Consider the following 20,184-nt stretch of genomic DNA (forward strand, 5'->3'; position numbering starts at 1 on the left):
ATGTAAGTGGGCACCCTGCACTAATCCAGACAACCCTTATGGTGATTTTAGTGGTCTTAGACAACCTTAGAAAGATCTCGAAGTGGTAGCTATGGAGAGCAGCCTTCAGGCTTAGTCCAGAAGGAGTGTAGAGCAGCTTGTTTCACCACAACATAATCTTATAGGTATAGATTAAGTGAAAAAGAACCATACAGTGTATTTATGAAAATATGTATATATTATAAGACACTCACTAACACATACAGATATCTCCTAGCCGGAGATATACACAATGCACACAATACTTTTCAATACAAACATCTAAGTAGCACTGATACACAGTTGTTGCCAGGGGGAGACCAAACCATATATTAAAATAGTGGTATGCGAACCACGACTGGAGTCAAGACAATACCCAGAAGACGTAGAAGTGCCTGGGACCCAAGGAAACACCTGAGGTAAGTAACCAGGAGCCCCACGGAGACGGTGTGCAGAGTGGAACCACAACCGCGGGCTCAATAAAAGTCAATGAGTAAGTCGAGGTTGCAATTTTAAAGAAGTACCCTTCCCAGTGGACCCTGAAGAAACCCACTGGAAGACAGAAGTTTGGAGAGCCACCCCACCAGTGGATACCTAGGAACCAGGATACCTACACCAGGGAAGACGGGTGCATAGGTTAATGTGTCATTGGGAACCGCCGTCTAACTCACTGAAGGACTTAGGAAGATGCGGCTGCTGGGGAAGGTGAAAGTGTCCAGTGGAACCCAAAGGTGTATTCAAGATTAGAAGTACCTGCAAGCAGAGGAGACAGAGTCTATGCCACACGGGAGTGACCAGGAGGCACGGAACATGAATGCCCACAGATGCCAAGAGTTGCAGGAGACCTTGAAACTGCAGCTGTGTGGACCAGGCGACGCTGTGGAAGACAAGGAGCAATGCAAGAGTTGTCCCCATAGGATGTCGAGAGTTGAGGGGTCAGTGTCCGTTGGGAGCACAAACAAGCCTTTGCAACTGCAACCAACATGAAAAGTGAAGACGGTTCAGTGTTGGGACCAGCAAGGTACCGGTGACTCCCCACAAGCACAGGAGTCAGGACAGGCCCCAAGCAATCAGGGGAGCCCGCTGAATTCAGAGATGACCCTTAAGAGGACCCACAGGCCAGAGGCACTGGAGTCGCAAAAGGAAATCGAACAGCTCACCAAAGATGCAAGGACACGATGCAAGAGTTGCAGTGAGGACGAAGATCTTGGTACCTGGAGATGCTTGAGATTGGGGCTACTTGGAGCCCGTAGATCTTGGAGGAAGGAAGCCAACAAGCCTTTGCAACAGCAAGTCGATGCGGTGCACAGGGGTTTGGTTCTTGCGGCTCCGACGAGGGATACTGGCCTCAAACTTGGTGAGAGGACAGGGCAGGCCTCAAGGGATGTGAATAACCACCACCCGTTTTGCTGAGTCTTTCGGAGTCCACGGGAGCTCGGGATCATCAGACCGGTCAGCTTTGTTGCGGTGCCTGCAGATGCAGGGAAGTGACTCCTTATCTTCAAGGGAGATTACTTCAGGTGTCTTGGATGTCCACAGGCCTTGGAAGGTCCCTGTATGGAGCACAGGCATGGACGTTGCAGCAGATGAGCAGGGCAATGAGACCAGGAGCAGCAGGAGTCTTCCCACTTGCAGCCTTGATGCCCAGAGTGAAGTCCAGAGTGCCCAGACGGTCGAAGAAGTGGTGTCTTGAAAATAATCTTGTCCCACGACGAATCTAGGGACGCACCTACAGGTAAGAAAGAAAGGTCCAAAGAAAGCATTGGGACGATTCAGGGTTCCCTCCCAGGGGAGGGGTTCGGACAGTGGGGAGGATACTCCGATGTCCTTTGTCCAATTTCGTGCCAGAGCAGGAGCCAATTGCCCCCTGAGCTGGTTTGAACTGGATTATGCGAGGAGGGCACCAAATGTGCCCCTCAAGCAGACTGAGTGGCTCTGGCAATCGCTCCCACCCTGCCCCAATACACTAAACCCTGTCTGGGAGCTGGTCACACCTCCCTGTGACAGGATACCTATTGTTCTGCCTTCCCCTGCTCGAGCTTGGCTCAGCAGCAGGAGGGCAGAATCATGTCTCTGGTCGGCAGCCATGTTGTGCTGTCCGGGTCTAGAAGACTGGTACCGGGTGCACTGATGGCCTAACGGAGGGCCTTTACAGTGCTTGGAATTATACCTCCACACCGTTTACGGTGTGGGGGTGTGATTCCAACATATTTGATACCAAACATGACAGGGCTGGTTACAGCCAGTTTAGAGTTGGGCATCACGTAATGACTCATGGCTAATCTATGTATCGTAATGGCTGATGCACTTACAACCCGGGAAAATGGACTCCGAAGGTTGTAGGGGTGTCCTGCTCATGCCGGGGCCCCCTTTCACTTAGAACTAAGCACCCTGCCTTCAGGATTGAAAGGCCTGCTTTAGGGGTGACTAATAGGTTTTAAGTGCAGTGACTTCAGATATAGGGAAACCTATATCTGTTGTAAGTAGTGCTATTACCAGCTTACACAGGCTGCAATGGCAGGCCTGTAGTTACAGTTTGAGTGATCCCCCATGGGTTGCATAATGCATGCTTCAGCCCATGGGGGACCCCTGGTGTACCTATGCCCTGGGTATCTCAATACCATATGCTAAGGACTGTTAAGGGTACACCAGTGTCCAATCTGAAATGTACTGAAGTACTTAGCATACCAATTTAGGGGAGAAAGCACAGAGGCTGGGGTCCTGATTAGCAGGATCCCAGTCAGACTAGTCAGAAACAGCATAGCCCCAGACAAAAAGTGGGGGTAACAATAATAGCAGATCCTACTTTCCTACAGCCTGGTTTAAATTAATTAATGTTTACATTGAGCATACCTTACACCTGGCAAGATCAATCGGTTCTATGTGACTGCTGCTGCGAAATGTCCGAGCTGTGGGGAGTTGGGGGCAGAATTGCTGCATATTATTTGGTCCTGCCCGAGATTAGCTGGTTTCTGGGAAGCACTTGTGGGTTGTGTACATGACATAACAATACGGGCGATCACTTGCACTCCCTTAGCCTGCCTTCTTGGGGAACATCCTCGCCCTAAAAAGAAAATAATCACTACTAGATTTCCTGATCTGGCATTGATTCTAGCTAAACGTGAATTAACAATGCACTGGAAGTCTGCACGTGGCCCTTGAATAACTAGATTGAGAAAAGAGCTGGTTAATTGGGCGGGACTAGAGAGTACTGTGTTGTTTCATGAATTAGAGAAAGGGTGGGGAAATATTGACACTGCACGGGCATGGAAACACCTTGTGGACTGTTTGTTGTACCCAGACGCTGATATCATCTCACCGAATAGCCCAGGAGGACTTAGAGGGTGGTAGTAACTGACCTTGCAGGAGTTGTCAGGGGTGGGACTTTGAACTACTGTTGATAAACTTGAGATACAGACCATTAGGGCTTTTTATATTTGGCAGCTTGACAGGGGATAACTATAGATAGGGGTGCTGGTTGTTATTGACTGCTAGTTGGAAGCTGGAATGATTTAAAGGGATGTTGCAATATGTTTTATACTCGGATTGTATTTATTTTATATGCTAGCTTCTTTAAACTATTTTATTATCTGAATTTAGGTACTTGTCAATTTTAAAGATACATTTTAAAATCATTACTGATTACTTAATATGTGTATTATTTGAAAGCCAATTTTAAAGTATTTTTTATTACCGATTTATTATATGTATTTGCTTAACATCCTTTTTTCTGTGCATTTGCAGCTTCTGTTTTATGTTCACTATTGAAAATAATAAAAAATATTTCAAAATGTATCCAGGTGTGAGGCTCCTGATAGCACTCAGCCAGGATACTCCAACAAAAAGAGACCTGATGGCCCCTTAAGATCGGCTTTTCTTAAGGGCGAGGCTGAAATCTGATAAACCATCTCCCCGCTTGCACATTGCTGCTTGGAACAAAAGCAGACAACATGCAGGGGCTACTAAAGGTGTCCGAGTGTCAGAAAATTACACTGGGATGAGTTCAGCATGTTTCTGTGGGGCCCAACCTCTTGGCGGGTAGACAGTGTCCACCCTGTAAAAATAGTGGGTAGATGGGCTCTACTCAGGTTTACCCTCGACTCGCGCCAAGCCCGAGTTGATGGATATTAACATCCTCCCTGTGGCCCACATGCTAGATGGTCCTCAGGGTGTCACGTCAGGACACCCAGACACACGGGGGACCTGAGAGCCAGGCAGACATTGTCAATTGTATGAAGAAGTGCATGAAGAACTCAACTGGAGGCATGAGGAACACCACCGGAGGCATGAAGAACACCACCGGAGGCATGAAGAACACCACCGCAGGCATGAAGAACACCATCACAGGCATGAAGAACACCACCACAGGCATGAAGAACACCACCACAGGCATGAAGAACACCACTGGAGGCATGAAGAACACCACCACAGGCATGAAGAACACCACCACCGCAGGCATGGAGAACACCACCGCAGGCATGGAGAACACCACTGGAGGCATGAGGAACACCACCGCAGGCATGAAGAACACCACGGAGGCATGAAGAACACCACCGCAGGCATGAAGAACACCACTGGAGGCATGAAGAACACCACCACAGGCATGAAGAACACCACCACCAGAGGCAAAAAGAACACCACCACCGAAAGGCATGAACACCACCTGCGGCATGAAGAACACCACCACCAGAGGCATGCAGAACACCACCGGCGGCATGAAGAACACCACCACCGGAGGCATGAAGAACACCGCTGCAGGCATGAAGAACACCACCACAGGCATGAAGATCACCACCGGAGGCATGAAAAGCACCACCGGAGGCATGAAGAACACCACCGCAGGCATGAAGAACACCATTGGAGGCATGAAGAACACCACCACAGGCATGAAGAACACCACCACCGGAGGCAAAAAGAACACCACCACCGAAGGCAAAAAGAACACCACCACCGAAAGGCATGAACACCACCGGCAGCATGAAGAACACCACCACCGGCGGCATGAAGAACACCGCTGCAGACATGAAAAACACCACCACAGGCATGAAGAACACCACCACAGACATGAAGATCACCACCGGAGACATGAAGAACACCACCGCAGGCATGAAGAACACCACCGGAGGCATGAAGAACACCACCGGAGGCATGAAGAACACCACCACAGGCATGAAGAACACCACCACCGGAGGCAAAAAGAACACCACCACCGAAAGGCATGAACACCACCGGCGGCATGAAGAACACCACCACCGGAGGCATGAAGAACACCGCTGCAGGCATGAAGAACACCGCTGCAGGCATGAAGAACACCACCGCAGGCATGAAGAACACCACCGCAGGCATGAAGATCACCACCGGAGGCATGAAAAACACCACCGGAGGCATGAAGAACACCACCGGAGGCATGAAGAACACCACCACAGGCATGAAGAACACCACCACCGGAGGCAAAAAGAACACCACCACCGAAAGGCATGAACACCACCGGAGGCATGAAGAACACCACCACTGGAGACATGAAGAACACCGCTGCAGGCATGAAGAACACCACCACAGGCATGAAGATCACCACCACAGGCATGAAGAACACCACCGCAGGCATGAAGAACACCACCACAGGCATGAAGAATACCACCACCGGAGGCAAAAAGAACACCACCACCGAAAGGCATGAACACCACCGGAGGCATGAAGAACACCACCACTGGAGACATGAAGAACACCGCTGCAGGCATGAAGAACACCACCACAGGCATGAAGATCACCACCACAGGCATGAAGAACACCACCGCAGGCATGAAGAACACCACCACAGGCATGAAGAATACCACCACCGGAGGCAAAAAGAACACCACCACCGAAAGGCATGAACACCACCGGAGGCATGAAGAACACCACCACTGGAGACATGAAGAACACCGCTGCAGGCATGAAGAACACCACCACAGGCATGAAGATCACCACCGGAGGCATGAAGATCACCACCGGAGGCATGAAGAACACCACCGCAGGCATGAAGATCACCACCACAGGCATGAAGAACACCACCAGAGGAAGTAAGATAGACATTGTGCAGAGCCCTGAGTTAACTTTGAAATATGTTGGTCATAGGTTTGAATATCAGCAATGGTGACTCAGCCTTTCATCTATCAGAGATCAATAAAAGAAGTTCCAGTGAGCCATCGAATAACACCTATTGTTCAAGCTCTAAAGACAAGTCAGTGCCTGATGTGTACTAAATATTCCATAAGGCTGACGGAAGAGATGGAGAAGAAACATTCTCTCTCCAAAGACACCTCTAAACCATGCCATGCGCAGGGGAGTCCAATAATCATAAAACAGACGATTTTGCCATTTTGTCACACAGTCTGAAGGCTTCATACCCTACATTCGGTCTCCTGAGCTGCTGGAGATGGAAAGGGCTAAGAGCCTCGATTGGCCAGAACGCCACCTGACTCAACCTACAAAATGAGTAGACCTTACGGGATGTCGGCTATCCCCAAAGAAACCTGAGAGAGTTTGGTCGCTGGTTGCCATGGAACAGTATAATACCTGCACCAAGATGCTCTTTTAAACAACCATCTCCCTTCAAACGTTTTATAGCCACTTCATGTCTTAGTGGCCAGCTGGCTTGGGACCTACTACCACGGTTTCTGAATATAGATGTCTACCTTGCATGTGTAATGCTTTCTATACTTCAAGTTATTTATTTGGGAGCTTTTCGTATTCTTTCCACCATACAAGGTTTGATGTGGCCAGAGTGATTGTGATCACTCAGGAATTTAAGTATTGTTTAGAAAATCAACATATCTTTATGCAATATTCTTTTTTTATATTTAATTGCAGCCTCACGAAAGTCCGCTGGGAGGAAACACATGCTGGCTGTAGTAATGTATGGTATTTACATCTAATCATCAATTAATACATTGACAGGCATTAAAAGTTTAAAAGATCAACACTTGTGGACCATCTGGTGGATGCAGTGTCTATCTACAGATGCCTCTCTGATCCCATCTGCATCCCCGTTGATGGACGGCTACGCAGGAAAAGTTAATAAGGTTCTAATTAGTGGTCGCACTGCACTTTATCCAACTGATGTCGCTTCATCTGTTTGCCACAGAGGAGCAGATGCCACAAAGAAGCAGATGGAAATTGACGTTGATGCACCCTGGTGGGTGCTGTACGAACTCGCTGACGTCTACCGGCTCCAAGAGCTTTGACGTTTCCAGCTCCAGTCTGACACCTGGGATTATTCAACAGGTGAGGAATCTGCAGGTAGATGGACCGTCCACCAGAAAGATTGTTACCCAAGGTAAGTAACTTTTTCAATTTGTATGGTTAGATAACAATATGTAAACATTAATGGAAGAAGCATGAGGAGGGCGAGGATAGCAGTGCTGAACATTTCAACTTCACTTCAAGAGTCAAAGCCAAAAGAGCCTAACACGCGAGGGAGCTTGCAGTGGTACGGGACCTGTAGTAACTAGTGACACGCCAAGACTAGTTAGAAGGATTGCCCACTTGCCCTTGAGCTCATCAGTTCGTCCAATCCCTGGTCTGACGCATCCTTCAACAGGTCTGTCTGTCAGAAAGCCTTTGACAGGGTGGGCTCGGTAGGTTTTCTGTCAGTCTGGTGAACGCAAACCCTTGAACCTACACGAGAGACAGAGGTGCCCTTCGCAAAGGGATGCCACAGACTCCATTACAAGTAACGCACATATCTAAAGAGGTTACCAGAGAAAAGTAAAAAACAAATCACACAAGCCCCATTACGTCTCAAGGCCTGGTCTTCACGTTTAGAGAGTAAGCACGAAATATAGAAATGAAAATGAGGCGTAGTTCATTTATAGACAAACGTAGAAAGTGTTGAAAAGCCTCCAGGTACATTACGCAGGCGGTGGATCTGTTCAGTGCTTGTTCTGATGACAAAGATACAAAGGGGAGTGACTGCAGGAGGAGGGTCAAACAAGGGAACCCTGTAACCTCCCCTCACCCCACCGGAGGCAGCGGTGTGTCTCAACACTCCGAAGCTTGGGACTCCAGGAAGCCTATGATTAGTAGAACTTACACCATGGGTGCTAGGTTCCTCCGCGAGAGGAGGGACATCTGTTCCTTGGGGCATAAGACAAAGCATTGAAAACAGCAACAGCTGAGTGGGTACATTTCGTGCGGGGCATATTACATGTATCAGTGAATAAACACTGTTGTCACAGCATAGGCAGGGGCATAACACCGATCCATGCAGTCCCCCCACCCTTCAGGTATCCCCAGGCCCCCAAAACTTCAAACGGGCCATAAGAATGTTTTATCTCCCCGCTGGAAGTCTAGTGTGGAGCACAGTCGTACACAGTGACATCTTTGTCGGTATGCGTTGGTATGTTTCATGTGCTCCCTCCACTAAGTACATGGGGCAAAATGTGCTAAGCTTTTTTATGGTCGCAAACCGCGAACTCCAAAAAGCATTTTATAATATACAAAGACCTATTTGCGATTCAATAACCTTTTACCAAATCTTTTGCGATTTGGTATTAGGAAGGAGCGTGTTTAGGGCGTCCCCTCCCAATAGCGACTCGCTGTGGTATGTGCGATTAATTGCAACCAAAATGTGGTCGTAAAACATTCACATTTTACCACCCACTTCAAGTAGGTGGTAACCCATCCGCAAATAGGGAGGGGTCCCCAAGCGACCCCTTCCCCTTTGTGAATGTTTGTAAAAACATTTTTTTAAGAGCAGGCAGTGGTCCCATGGACCACTGACTACTATTAAAAAATGAAAAGAAACATTGTTCATTTTCTTTTTGAAACGCATCCCGTTTTCCTTTAAGGAGAACGCTATGGTGGAGGAGTGTCGCCCCACTGCTGCTACCCAGCAGAGGAAACAGTGAAAAAATATAATGATAATAACATATTTTATTATCATTTTCTTTTTCACCGTTGCCTCTGCTGTGTAGCGGAGTTGCACAGCAGGGCCTTGCCATCCTGAGCTTCAGGACGAGGAGTTGTGGACACTGCTAAGTGCGCATGTCGGTTTGGCCGGCTCAAGACAGCTGGCCAAACCGACATGCGCACTTAGCATTTCTCCGGCACTGTCTGAGCAGCAAACCAGGCTGCTCAGACCAATCCCAGTGCTTCTTTATTCTGGGAATAGTATTCCTAGCATGAGAAAAGTGCTGGGATTGGCATCTGGGAGCCTGCACAGTGTGCACCAGTCGAGGATCGAGAGAGGAGCAAGATGGAGCGGGCGCAGCGTCAGATAAGTGTAAGATCATTTACTTTTAAATGTGTTGTTTTTGTATTTATGTGTCCACCCGTGCTGTTGCCTTACCACGTTGCATCGGGAGCAGCCACCACTGGGAAAATGTATTACCCCCAAAAAAATTGCTTTATTTAAAAGCAATCACAGCCAGCAATGTGTGTCACCTTTGCGCAGTAACTCCCCGCTCTGCGTCCAGTGTTACTACCTGGAGCACCAACCTTAGACATTTTCTTAATTAGATTTGTCGACCTCGCCTTACTCAAGGTAAGGGCACATCACAGTTGACCTCCAACCATACGTGATCAATGTAATTTAACCTCTTTTTTATAGTTGTTAGATCCAATTTTCTCATTTGTTTATGGATTATAGATCTTTGGTCACAGGTCCTGTGATCTTCCAGCTCCCCGTCCAGCGCTTTTACCTGGAGCGCATCACTGTGTTATATCTCTTCATTACTGCTCGGATACTCGCCCTATTCAAGGTGAGACTGTAAATCCACCCCGCTGACGGGAAACCTTTCCAACGCTTCCTACCTGCCTCCCCCGTTTTTACTTTCAGGCTCACTGATGTGGGGTTTTTAATATAGACCGTCTCTCTCCCCCCGCTTGTTTTTATTTTTCTCATCTCCCATTCTCATTTCACTTCTTTTTTTGCTTTCAACACACCGTTTAGGCTGTCAATAATGGGGTGCCTAGACAGATTTATTCCTTTCCCCCTCTTTTTTTACTTTCAAATAACCCACCTGGTTTCTCCTTGCATGGGTTCTTATTCTCTTTTCCCTCTTCCCCACATTACCCATACACAACCTGAGTGTCCTCTTTTCCGGTTTTTCTATGGAAATAATATTTTATTGTGCTAATAGCCTGTTTAAGATTACGTGTCTTGTTTTTATGTACATCGTGCACTACATACGGTGCCATACAGTGCACTCTTTTTCACACGCAGCATTGGATTGTACTGTAATGTTCAGTATGTTTTTTTTGTCTGAATTTTATATTAATTCTGGTCTCAAACTGTTCTGCACTTTTATTCCTGTCATGTGTTATCTTCCTTTTCCCTCCTGTTTATAATTTATTGTTATATTCCCTTTGATTGTGCTACTTTATGCCTCTTTTCAGCCCTGATAAAGTTCACCATGTGAGAACGAAGCGCGTTGGCTGAGTGTAATGCTCGTATATCGTGTGAATCAATCGATTTGAAATAAAGACTTTTTGAAACACTATACCGATTCTCTGGACTTCTTTACCTGGCGCATGCCCACCCCTCGCTACAATCAGGATCTGGAACACAGAGGCATCACTATGCGGCTGGTGCCGGGGCTTGTTGCGCAGGACTTGTACTCTATGAAACTAGCGTGAGGTGCAGAAATAACAGTCCGCCGTCCAAGTTTCTCTTTTTGTAGAGCAATCACAGACATGGTGGTCTGTTGACCCCAGCAGGCCACCATCCCTGCGATTTTTTGCGATTCCCAATGGGTCGCAATTCGAGACCTCCCTCATTAATATTCATGAGGTAGGTCTATTTGCAACCCACAGGGAATCGCACAAAGTGTAAAGCACACTTTAGTATATTAGTGTTTGCGATTACCAAAAAGCGAATCGCAAAAATTCACTATTTGGTAATTGTAAACGATTATCTACGTACATCTGGCCCATGGAATGTTGGCGAGTCAGTGGTTGTGAGGAAATAAAACTACTTTTAGTGCCACGTCTGCCAGTACCACGGTCGAATGCCAAGTAGCCAAACGGGACTTCAACATGACCCACCAGCAGCCTGCCCTTCCCACCACTGATGCATCCTCTACTCCACCCACGGTAATGCCGGCAGTATTACTTCAATAGCAGACAGATTTTATTGTACTTCTGTTTGCTACTTTGCCCGATGGATATCCCTCATCTAGCCATTTACTCCACGTCTTCAACTAGCAGTATTTAAACACTATAGCCTTACAGCACGCCCATTAAGGGCCCGCTCCAGTGTTAAAGGCCCGAGTCAAAGGCAAGCAGGCCTTCAATGGCTGGTATGGCCCAGCTACAAAGGGCTATAAGGCTATTCGAACATTCTGCCACTAGAGGGCAGAATGTTCTAATACATAAAACAAAGGCGTCATGGAGCCCAAAGGCTTTGTTATCCCCTCGGGCTACGTGAGGCCTATGTTCTGTGAACGACAAACATTGAATGTTGGAGCTCTGGGCTTTTACCGGCCATTAGAACCCCAGAATGCTAATTGTCTTCAGTCGAGCTCCCAGCATTTCAATTTTCTAATATAGCCTTAGAGCCAGACGTAGTGGGTTCTACCGGCCATTAAAGGCCCGCTCAAGGTAGCGAGCCTTTAGTGGCAGGTAGAGCCCGCTACGGAGGGCTCTAAGGCTATTAGAACATTCTGTCTCTAGAGGGCAGAATGCTCTAATTTGTAAAAATGAAGGCCTCTTGGAGCCCCAGGGGGTTTATATCCCCTTGAGGTCCAAGAGGCTTTTGTTCACAGCAACAGCTGGAATGTTGCTCTCCGGGATTTTAGCAGCCATTAGAAGCCCGGAGCATGTCATGGTCTTCAATGGAGCACTCAACATTCCTATGTTCTAATATGCTTCAAGTGTGTGATGGGACTATCACTTCTGAAAAGCAACGTCTTGACACTTTGTCTGCAACCATTGCCAGTATCAAACCTGCGCTTTCTTGAACAGTGCCGTGTTGAACAGGCTTACTTTTTATCACTCACAACCAACTTCATCTTTTCCTGCCCGGCTTCAATGCCCTGTGCTCATGCTCGAGACTGCTTTGTAGCTCATATTTCCATAAGCATGACTTCGGCACACCACAACAGTTTATCGCCCACAATTCTCCTCAACTTACTGGACATCTTCGATACAGCTGGTCACGATATCGAACATGATACTCTGATATCACTCTGTATTTTGACCACAGCCCCAATGTTTTCCCCAACCTCCTCAGCTGTCCTTTATCCATCCTATAGTGCTTGGCCCAGCCCTAGTCCCCCCCCTCCCACTCCGGTGGACGCCATGCAAGACTAGCATTGGAGCTTCTACTCTTTATTGTACAGCAACTCCCTCTGTGACCTTATCTCTTCCTTTGACTTCTATTGCTTCAATGAGAAAAACACTCAGAGGTGCTTCCCTTTAAAAACTCACTTCACACTCTGATCTCTCACTCGATGGCTCTAAGACTACTCATGATCAGCTGCTCGAAAACTGAAAGTTTGTGGCCTACTCTAGCCCATCTTCACAGGCCCCACTTGTCTTACACCCATGATGTTCTTGCTATATCTCCTTCTGACAGATGTCTTACAGTGCTCTTCAGGCTCTGTGAACACTGCTTGCATCTGTCAAATTATCATAAACCCACCTTATAACACCCACTATCAAGGCCATTTAAACACTCTCCCATGGGGACACAGCCATCTTGACAGTCGCTGACGTGTCTGTCAAAATGTCATTCCTCCATTTACAGGACCCACTGAGACCTTCCCTTGGACTGGTCTCCAGGCCTCACCCACCATCACGCCCTCGTGCTGCTAGACTACAGCATATCACGGTGTCTCTTCTGCTCCTAACGCGTGCTCTTTTTGTTAGCACGCGCCATTGAGGCCATCAATCGTCCAAACTAGATTCCATTGCTGTACTTGCACCGATCCCACGAACCAAGGTAAGGACAGCAGCTTCATGTTCAGCCACCAATCCCAAGTTCCTTTACAATTACAAAGCATTTTCAAATATTCAGTTTAGCTTTTTTATGTATATATGCACGCCACTGAACTGCTTATTTTATTTAATTTCCTAAACAATTGCAACCCTCCCTGGTGTCCATGGATCTCTGGTTAAAAACCACTGGTGTCGAGGACCTACGCCAATGGATTACAGCCTTGAAAAAGTCCTTTGGACGAAACATGTTTTATCCCAGTTGATGCAGTGGGATGTGTGGCACCGCTAGAAAAGACCACCACAGTTATAGCTACAACTTTGGACAGTTTATTTATCAGAACTACTGTCTCGCGTTCAGTGTTGGCGTCCGCCCGGTGCAGTGTTCATGACTGTGGGTGACTGATGTTTCGATCAGCCTTCCACATCTGCAGATAGAAGGTTGTTCCAGTAGTAGGGCACTTTTTGTTAATAGCAAGGAACTGAATTCACACAGACATAAGAAATGTATGTTTGACTCATTTACACCTTACACTTTTCACTTTTAACTACTCGCTGTGGGTGTGCAATTCGAATCCCATTGCTGCTGTTGTAATAGTTGGTGTTATAGGGACCAGCAGCGTAGTCACGACACATTCATGTTGTCATGAAAGTCTTGTGCTGGGTCTGCACAAAATGTGATCCCTCTAGACACCAAACTGGTTTCTAGGGAGCATCTCCTAATAATACCAATACAGAGCTACACAGATCTCTAGAACTCATCTCAGAGGCTTCTGATATATGGATTCAGCTTACATCAATACAGGTTCAAATTGTTAAAACCACATACCTGAGGCAGGGCTTGACCCACCACACACTGTGCAGCTGTGTTCTTCCTGGAGGAGAAACAGAAAAAACATTTCACAAAAATGGCATAAAATCAATAACGACGATTGACAAAGATTACCCATTTGTCACTTTTGACTGTAAACACAGATTTGAAATTTCAGTATGCCAGAGACAGCTCAAGGTGTTGCGTGTGAGGTCTGAATAGTACATGCCGCCCAGAGACCGCAAGACATCCCTCGTTAGCAAGTAGCTCACACCGTCCAAACACCCTCAGTTGCTCGTGTTCTATGTAAGGAGCTCATTCATTCACAGAGAGCTCATTCATTAACATACATCTCGAAGTGCCCCAAGTCGGGTGAGAGCAGCTCACCTAGCACAAGGGTCACGCTATCCTACATCAGGTGCAATCAACTCCTCCCGTCAAGAGCTCACCAGTGAGATACAAGTAGGTCACTCCACCGGAAGCTCTTCAGTTGTTCCTGTCAGGAGTGAGAAGCGCGTCTGGGGCAAGGCCCAGATGTCAGTCACTCACCCAGTCAAGAGATCAGTCACCCAATCAAGAGACAGTTGCATGTCAGTATCTCACTCAACAAAAATATTTTATGTTGTGCGTGTCAGGTGTGACTAGCCTGTGCACTCCATAGAGCTCAAGCTGTCCCAGGTTAGGTCAGTAGCCCCCCTAGGTCAGATATCTCAATTATTCTGTAGCGGCTCGCACAGGTAAGAGCGATGGAGCGGGGCGTGGTGAGAGATGGTGGAAGTCGACAGATGGCGGGATAAGTAATATTAAATAAAACCACTTACCTTGCACTCGCCGCATAACTGAGTGGCCGATGCAGTGAGCGCAAGGTAAGTGGTTTTATTTATTTATTTAATATTACTTATCCTGTCGTTTGTCGACTTCCCCCTCTCTACCCTACCCCGCCCCTGCCTCACCGCTCTTACCTATGTGAGCCGTCACTGCAATTATTGCATGGCAGTTCTCTTCCAGCCCAGAGATCTGTTATTGCATGGCAGTTCTCTTCCAGCCCAGAGATCTGTTATTGCATGGCAGTTCTCTTCCAGCCCAGAGATCTCAATTATTGCATGGCAGTCATCTTCAATCCCAGAGATCTCAATTATTGCATGGCAGTTCTCTTCCAGCTCAGAGATCTCAATTATTGTCTTCCAGCTCAGAGATCCCAATTATTGCGTGGCAGTTCTCTGCCAGCCCAGAGATCTCAATTATTGCATGGCAATTCTCTTCCAGTCCAGAAATCTGCTATTGCATTGCAGTTCTCTGCCAGCCTAGACATCTCAACTATTGCGTGGCAGTTCTCTTCCAGCCCAGAGATCTCAATTATTGCGTGGCAGTTCTCTTCCAGCCTAGAGATCTCAATTATTGCATGGAAGTTCTCTTCCAGCCCAGAGATCTCAATTATTGCATGGCAGTTCTCTTCCAGCCCAGAGATCTCAATTATTGCATGGCATTTCTCTTCCTTGCCAGAGATCTCAGTTATTCCATGGCAGTTCTCTTCCAGCAAAAAGATCTCAAGTTGTCTGCAGCATGATCGCAGCCACGCCCCCAGTCCAGAGACCTCCAGTTTGATAAAAGCACCTCTTCCGGTTCATAGATCTTAAGCTGTTCTAGACTAGATCTCAGTAACCTTCCCAGTCCAGAGCAAGCTAGATGGGTGTAGCTCCCCCCAGTCCACAGACCTCTGTATCCCCCCCAGCCTAGAGCCGTCCAGTTATATAGGAGACAACCCCAGTCCATAGATTTCATGCTGTCCTAGACTAGATCTTAGTAACCTACCCAGTCCAGAGCCAGTTTGATGGGAGTAGCTCCACTTGGTCCACAGATCTCAGGAACCCGCCCAGTCCAGAGGTCTGCAGTTAGAAGAGAATAGCTCCCCCAATCCACAGATCTCAAGATATACTAGGCTAGATCTCAGTAACCTGTCCAGAGATCTAAAGTTAGATGCATGTAGCTCCCACAGTTAGGAGATCTAAAGCTACCCCGGGCCAGCTCTCCGCCACTTGACCTATACAGAGACCTGCCATTAGAGGAGTAGTAGCTCTCTCAGTCAAGATATCTCAAGCACCCCTGGCCAGATCTCAGTCACTTCCCCTGTACATAGACCTGCCGTTAGAGGAGAGTAGCTCCCTCAGTCAAGTGATCTCTAGGTGTCCTAGGCTAGGCCTCCTGAGACATCAACACGGACAAGACGGAAGTCCTCATCTTTGGGATCAACACCTCACCTTGGAATGACACATAATGGCCTGCTGAACTCTGCAAATCCCCCACCCTGACAGACCACACCTGCAACCTCGACATCTTCTTAGACAGCAAGCTATCTATGAAGAAACTGGTAAACTCAGCCACATCTGCTGCTTCCACACCCTGCGCATGCTCCGCAAGATCGTCAGGTGGCTCCCAGCCACCACCAGAAGAACCGTCACACAGGCCCTCATTTCCAGCAGGCTGGACTATGGGAACACACTCTACATAGGAATCACTGCACGCCTCCTGAAGACACTGTTGATAATACAAAACTCAGCGGCAAGACTCATTCTCGACCTCCCCAAAGGGACCCACATCCCACCTCACCTCAAGAAGCTGCACTGGCTCCCGATCCAGAAGAGATGCCAGTTCAAGATGTTGACCCATCATAAAAGCCCTGCACAACAAAGGATCAGGGTTCATCAACAAATGCATGACCTTCCACCAACCGACCATACACCTACAATCCACCATTCTCGTCCTCGCAGAGGGCGCTTCTTCCCACACCTAGTGGCCAAAGTTTAGCACAACCTTCCCCTGCACCTCAGTAGCACCCCATCACTTTGGCAATTCAAGAAAGGAATTAAGGCCTAACTCTTCGAATGATCAAATCACCAAGAAGCAGCTAGCAACTCCAGCACCACAAGACCCTCGCAGGCGATTTGCTGCTCTTCATGAATCCCGATTGAATAATTGACTTAGATGGGAGTGCCCCGTCCCCAGTCCATGGATCTCAAGCTGTCTTGGGGTAGGTCTCGGTGACAGGTCCAGGGATCTCCAATTAGATGAAAGGAGCTCCCCAGGACTGAAAACACAAGAACGGAAAGAAGAAGCCGGACAAGTGAGCTGTTGAAGGGCTTGGCTTCCGCGAGATGAGGACCTGTCTCGGGCAGCGGCGATCTGCACCATTATGTGCAGATCTCACTCCTCCGTTGCACCTGCAGTGCCTTGGCGGGGCCAAGCCGGATCGAGGCTCTCTGTGGGGGTCACAAGGCACTCTCTTGTTCGCTCCACAACCAACTTCAGGAGGGCAAGGGAAATATTTGCACGGAATGATCCGGTGCCCTCTGCAGTTTCCCTTGTATATTTTATTCAATAGTACAAAGCATGATGAGTCCCAGGGAGGGTGCTTTTCGCACGCCTGATTGAGAGATTCCGTGTTTTTTTACTGATGTGATGTGGGATCAATGGTAAAACTGATGAAAAGCACTCATCCCCAGTGGCACCTTCTCCCAAGATACCAGGCGGGGGGATACAAACGGTGCACGGTACTCCAGTGGCAGCCCCAGTGCCCCCTGGTGAGACTACCCTTAAATGTACCCTGCCATACTTTTCTTGAGTGCCGAACCACCAATTGTATCTCGTCACCGCCCCCAACTCCCGACGAGGGCAGGACCCACCGCTCCACCACAGAACCCTGGCAAGCATCCTGAGTGCTTTGTCATGGAATCCATGCCCGCACGGTGGCAAGTCCTGCCCACCACAGAGGCAGAATGACTGGCCAAGTGCCCGGGTGCAGCTCGACTCCTGCACCGGGGGGGGGGGGGGGGGGGGGGGGGGGGCGGGGGAAGGGGGAGGTGCTTAAGATTTCACGACAATCACTGGCATATAATGTTAAAATACATTAAAGGACAAGCAGGGCACGTGAGAGGAGTCCAGGGGATTGTGAAAAGGGAGATGAATGCCCATTGGTAGGAGCACTGACCGAGAGAAACAATATTTTGATAAATAATCAACATTTTTAGGGCTTTCAAAACAGATGTGAGAGAGCGTGTGTGTGGTTTTGTTGGTCGGTGCGCGCATGCAAAAATCCCAGGTGAAATCCGACAGACGCCTCACCATACCCGACTGAAAGCTCCAGTACCCAACTATTCATCACAAAATACAACTATTAAGGGGGTGTAAAACCCCAAACACCCCCTAAAGCCACGCTCCTCGTTAAAGAACACATTTCTGAGCTAGAGGTGAGCATGGCACAAGGCCACGGTGGTTAACTCAGCCCGGGTTATGCTGGAAAACTGGGCAGGCCATCCCCTGGACCCACTTGGCCTTTCTAGTACCACCATGGTTGATCCTTCTGAGGAGCTGTGTCCGATCGCTTCTGCACAACCCTAGCTGCAAAATAAATTCTTACTCAAACCCGAACTTGGGCACGCTTGCTTAGTGGAAGTAAGGACTTCATGTATGTCGAGGCTCTTGAAATGTTTAAAATAGGACAAATAAGTCGAAAGGCTTAGCTTTTTAGGTCTCACTATTGAGACCGCTTTAGCTGTCTGGCCAGATTCATTTTTTTTTTGTTTTTTTTTAAATCTTACATGTATAATATTTACATATAGGGAGCTTTGGGCCAGCTTTCTTCAGTCATTGGTCTGTTGAGCTGTCTTTCATATGTTGCTCCCGCCCACCACAGCACCTGCCAGTGAGTCAATCCATTTAGCCATTGGTCTCCCTCACTGCGAGTGATGACATTTCATCGTCACACAGAAGAGTGCACTTTTAGCATGATAAACCAATGAGAAAGCATGGCAAAAAATATTCATTAGCATTCCAACCTGGTAGACACGTTGCTTTTAAATGTGTCTACTATCTTGACATGGTAAAGAACGCGAACATATGCAAAGACATTCAACCATGGCTGCCAATGCATGTGTGGTCAACCGTCTTTGAATGCTTTCTGCCACACTCTATATTTCCGACATCACTCCAAGATGGCAGACGCATGGATTTCAGCAGGTCTGCCATGATGGAATGGTATTCCAATAATTAAGAATGGTAAAATGTATTCAAAAATTGTCACCCGTGCATCCAGAAACACTGGCCAAGGCAGTAGCTTAGTGACCAGTAATTTTAAAGATCAAAGTATTGTCTTTGCTAACACTTGTTTTATTTTGTGGTCACTCAAACCATATCTCAGCCAACCTGATCGGCTTTAGGGAAGTGCGACTGGTGCGGCCGCACTGGGCACTGACCTGTAGAGGGGGTGCTGACCTCAGTGGGGGGCGCCTTTTTGAGTAATAACATGATTGGAGAGATGAGGGGCACTTTTGCCTGGTGGTATGAGCAAATCGGTGGAGGCGGTCATGGGTGTGGCACCAAAAATTATTGTTGCACCTGGCGCCATCAGCGCTAAAGACGGCCCTGCTTTAGCCTACTACCTCCATTCCTGATGGACACTAAGGAATGAAGAATTACCCAATGTTGGCTCATGAGAAATCACTTCCGGTAGTGGGTGTGTCTACTGACCCCTGCTGTGTAAACTTATACTATTATGTGAAACTCAGATCCTTGCGCTAACATTTTGTGTGCATGCCACATGCGTACGTGCAAGCGGAGGTGGCAGTAATAATCTGCAGTGTGACCAGACCTTTTTTCTGTGTCAGTGAGAGTATTGTCTACTGACCACTCCTGTGTAAACTCACACGGTTATGTGAAAGTGAGATCGTTGCACCACCATTGTGTGTGCAAGCCACGTGCTTATGTACAGCACATATATGTATCAAATGTGTGGTAGTAGGACGGTGAATGTTGTGCAAATCTGAGTACTGGGGCCTGTCAGATCCATTTTAGATGCCCCTGGATTAGGATGGCACAAGATGGAGCGAGCGGTCAGCATCCTCAGACAGTGGAAGTCTGTTAGCTGCGTTGCTGTGGCTGGACACCCAGACGCAGAAGCAAGGAGGATGGGGACCGACCCAATGAGGGCCTTGTCAGCAAGTGACCGCTGATCCTTTCTTCCTGAGCTTTGCCATTTGGTGGATGGCAAGGGTGAGGAGCGGGCCTGCTGTTTCTGTTGCCCTGGATGAGGCCTACCCTTTCAGCTATCCATGATGATTGTGAGGTGCAGAGAACTCACGCTTCATTATTCCCATATTTCGGGAACTCCTGCTTGGAGCCAGCCCAATTCCTACCAGCTGCCAGAGACATTTGTTTGTAAAAAGGCTGTGTCTGGTTGGAGTGGAGCAGCCAGGAGATGGCATTTGAAAGAGGAGCGCAAATGACTTTTCAGACTCAGACAGAAGATGTACACCCAGTCTGGAAAATGTGTATTAAAGTAGAATTCCCCCAATTTGTTCCAGTCTCTTGTTGTTAACCACGGAAGGGAGTACTTCGCAGAGTACTTGACGAGCGGCTGTGCAAGCAGGGCTGGAGTCCGGGCTGCT

The 20,184-nt window shown here is 47.9% G+C and overlaps 1 protein-coding gene across 9 annotated transcripts in view; it reads right to left on the minus strand.

The window, feature by feature from the left end:
- SLC29A1 (solute carrier family 29 member 1 (Augustine blood group)) overlaps positions 1–20,184 on the minus strand; it is a 1,214,204-nt gene that overhangs the window by 170,453 nt on the left and 1,023,567 nt on the right. For all 9 annotated transcript variants that reach the window (XM_085610197.1, XM_085610199.1, XM_085610192.1 and 6 more), the window contains one exon: positions 13,763–13,808. The gene's annotated coding sequence lies outside the window, so the exon portion shown is untranslated. The remainder of the gene's footprint in view (positions 1–13,762; positions 13,809–20,184) is intronic.

The sequence above is a fragment of the Triturus cristatus genome, chromosome 6 (assembly GCF_964204655.1).
Source record: "Triturus cristatus chromosome 6, aTriCri1.1, whole genome shotgun sequence".
Taxonomy (NCBI): domain Eukaryota; kingdom Metazoa; phylum Chordata; class Amphibia; order Caudata; family Salamandridae; genus Triturus; species Triturus cristatus.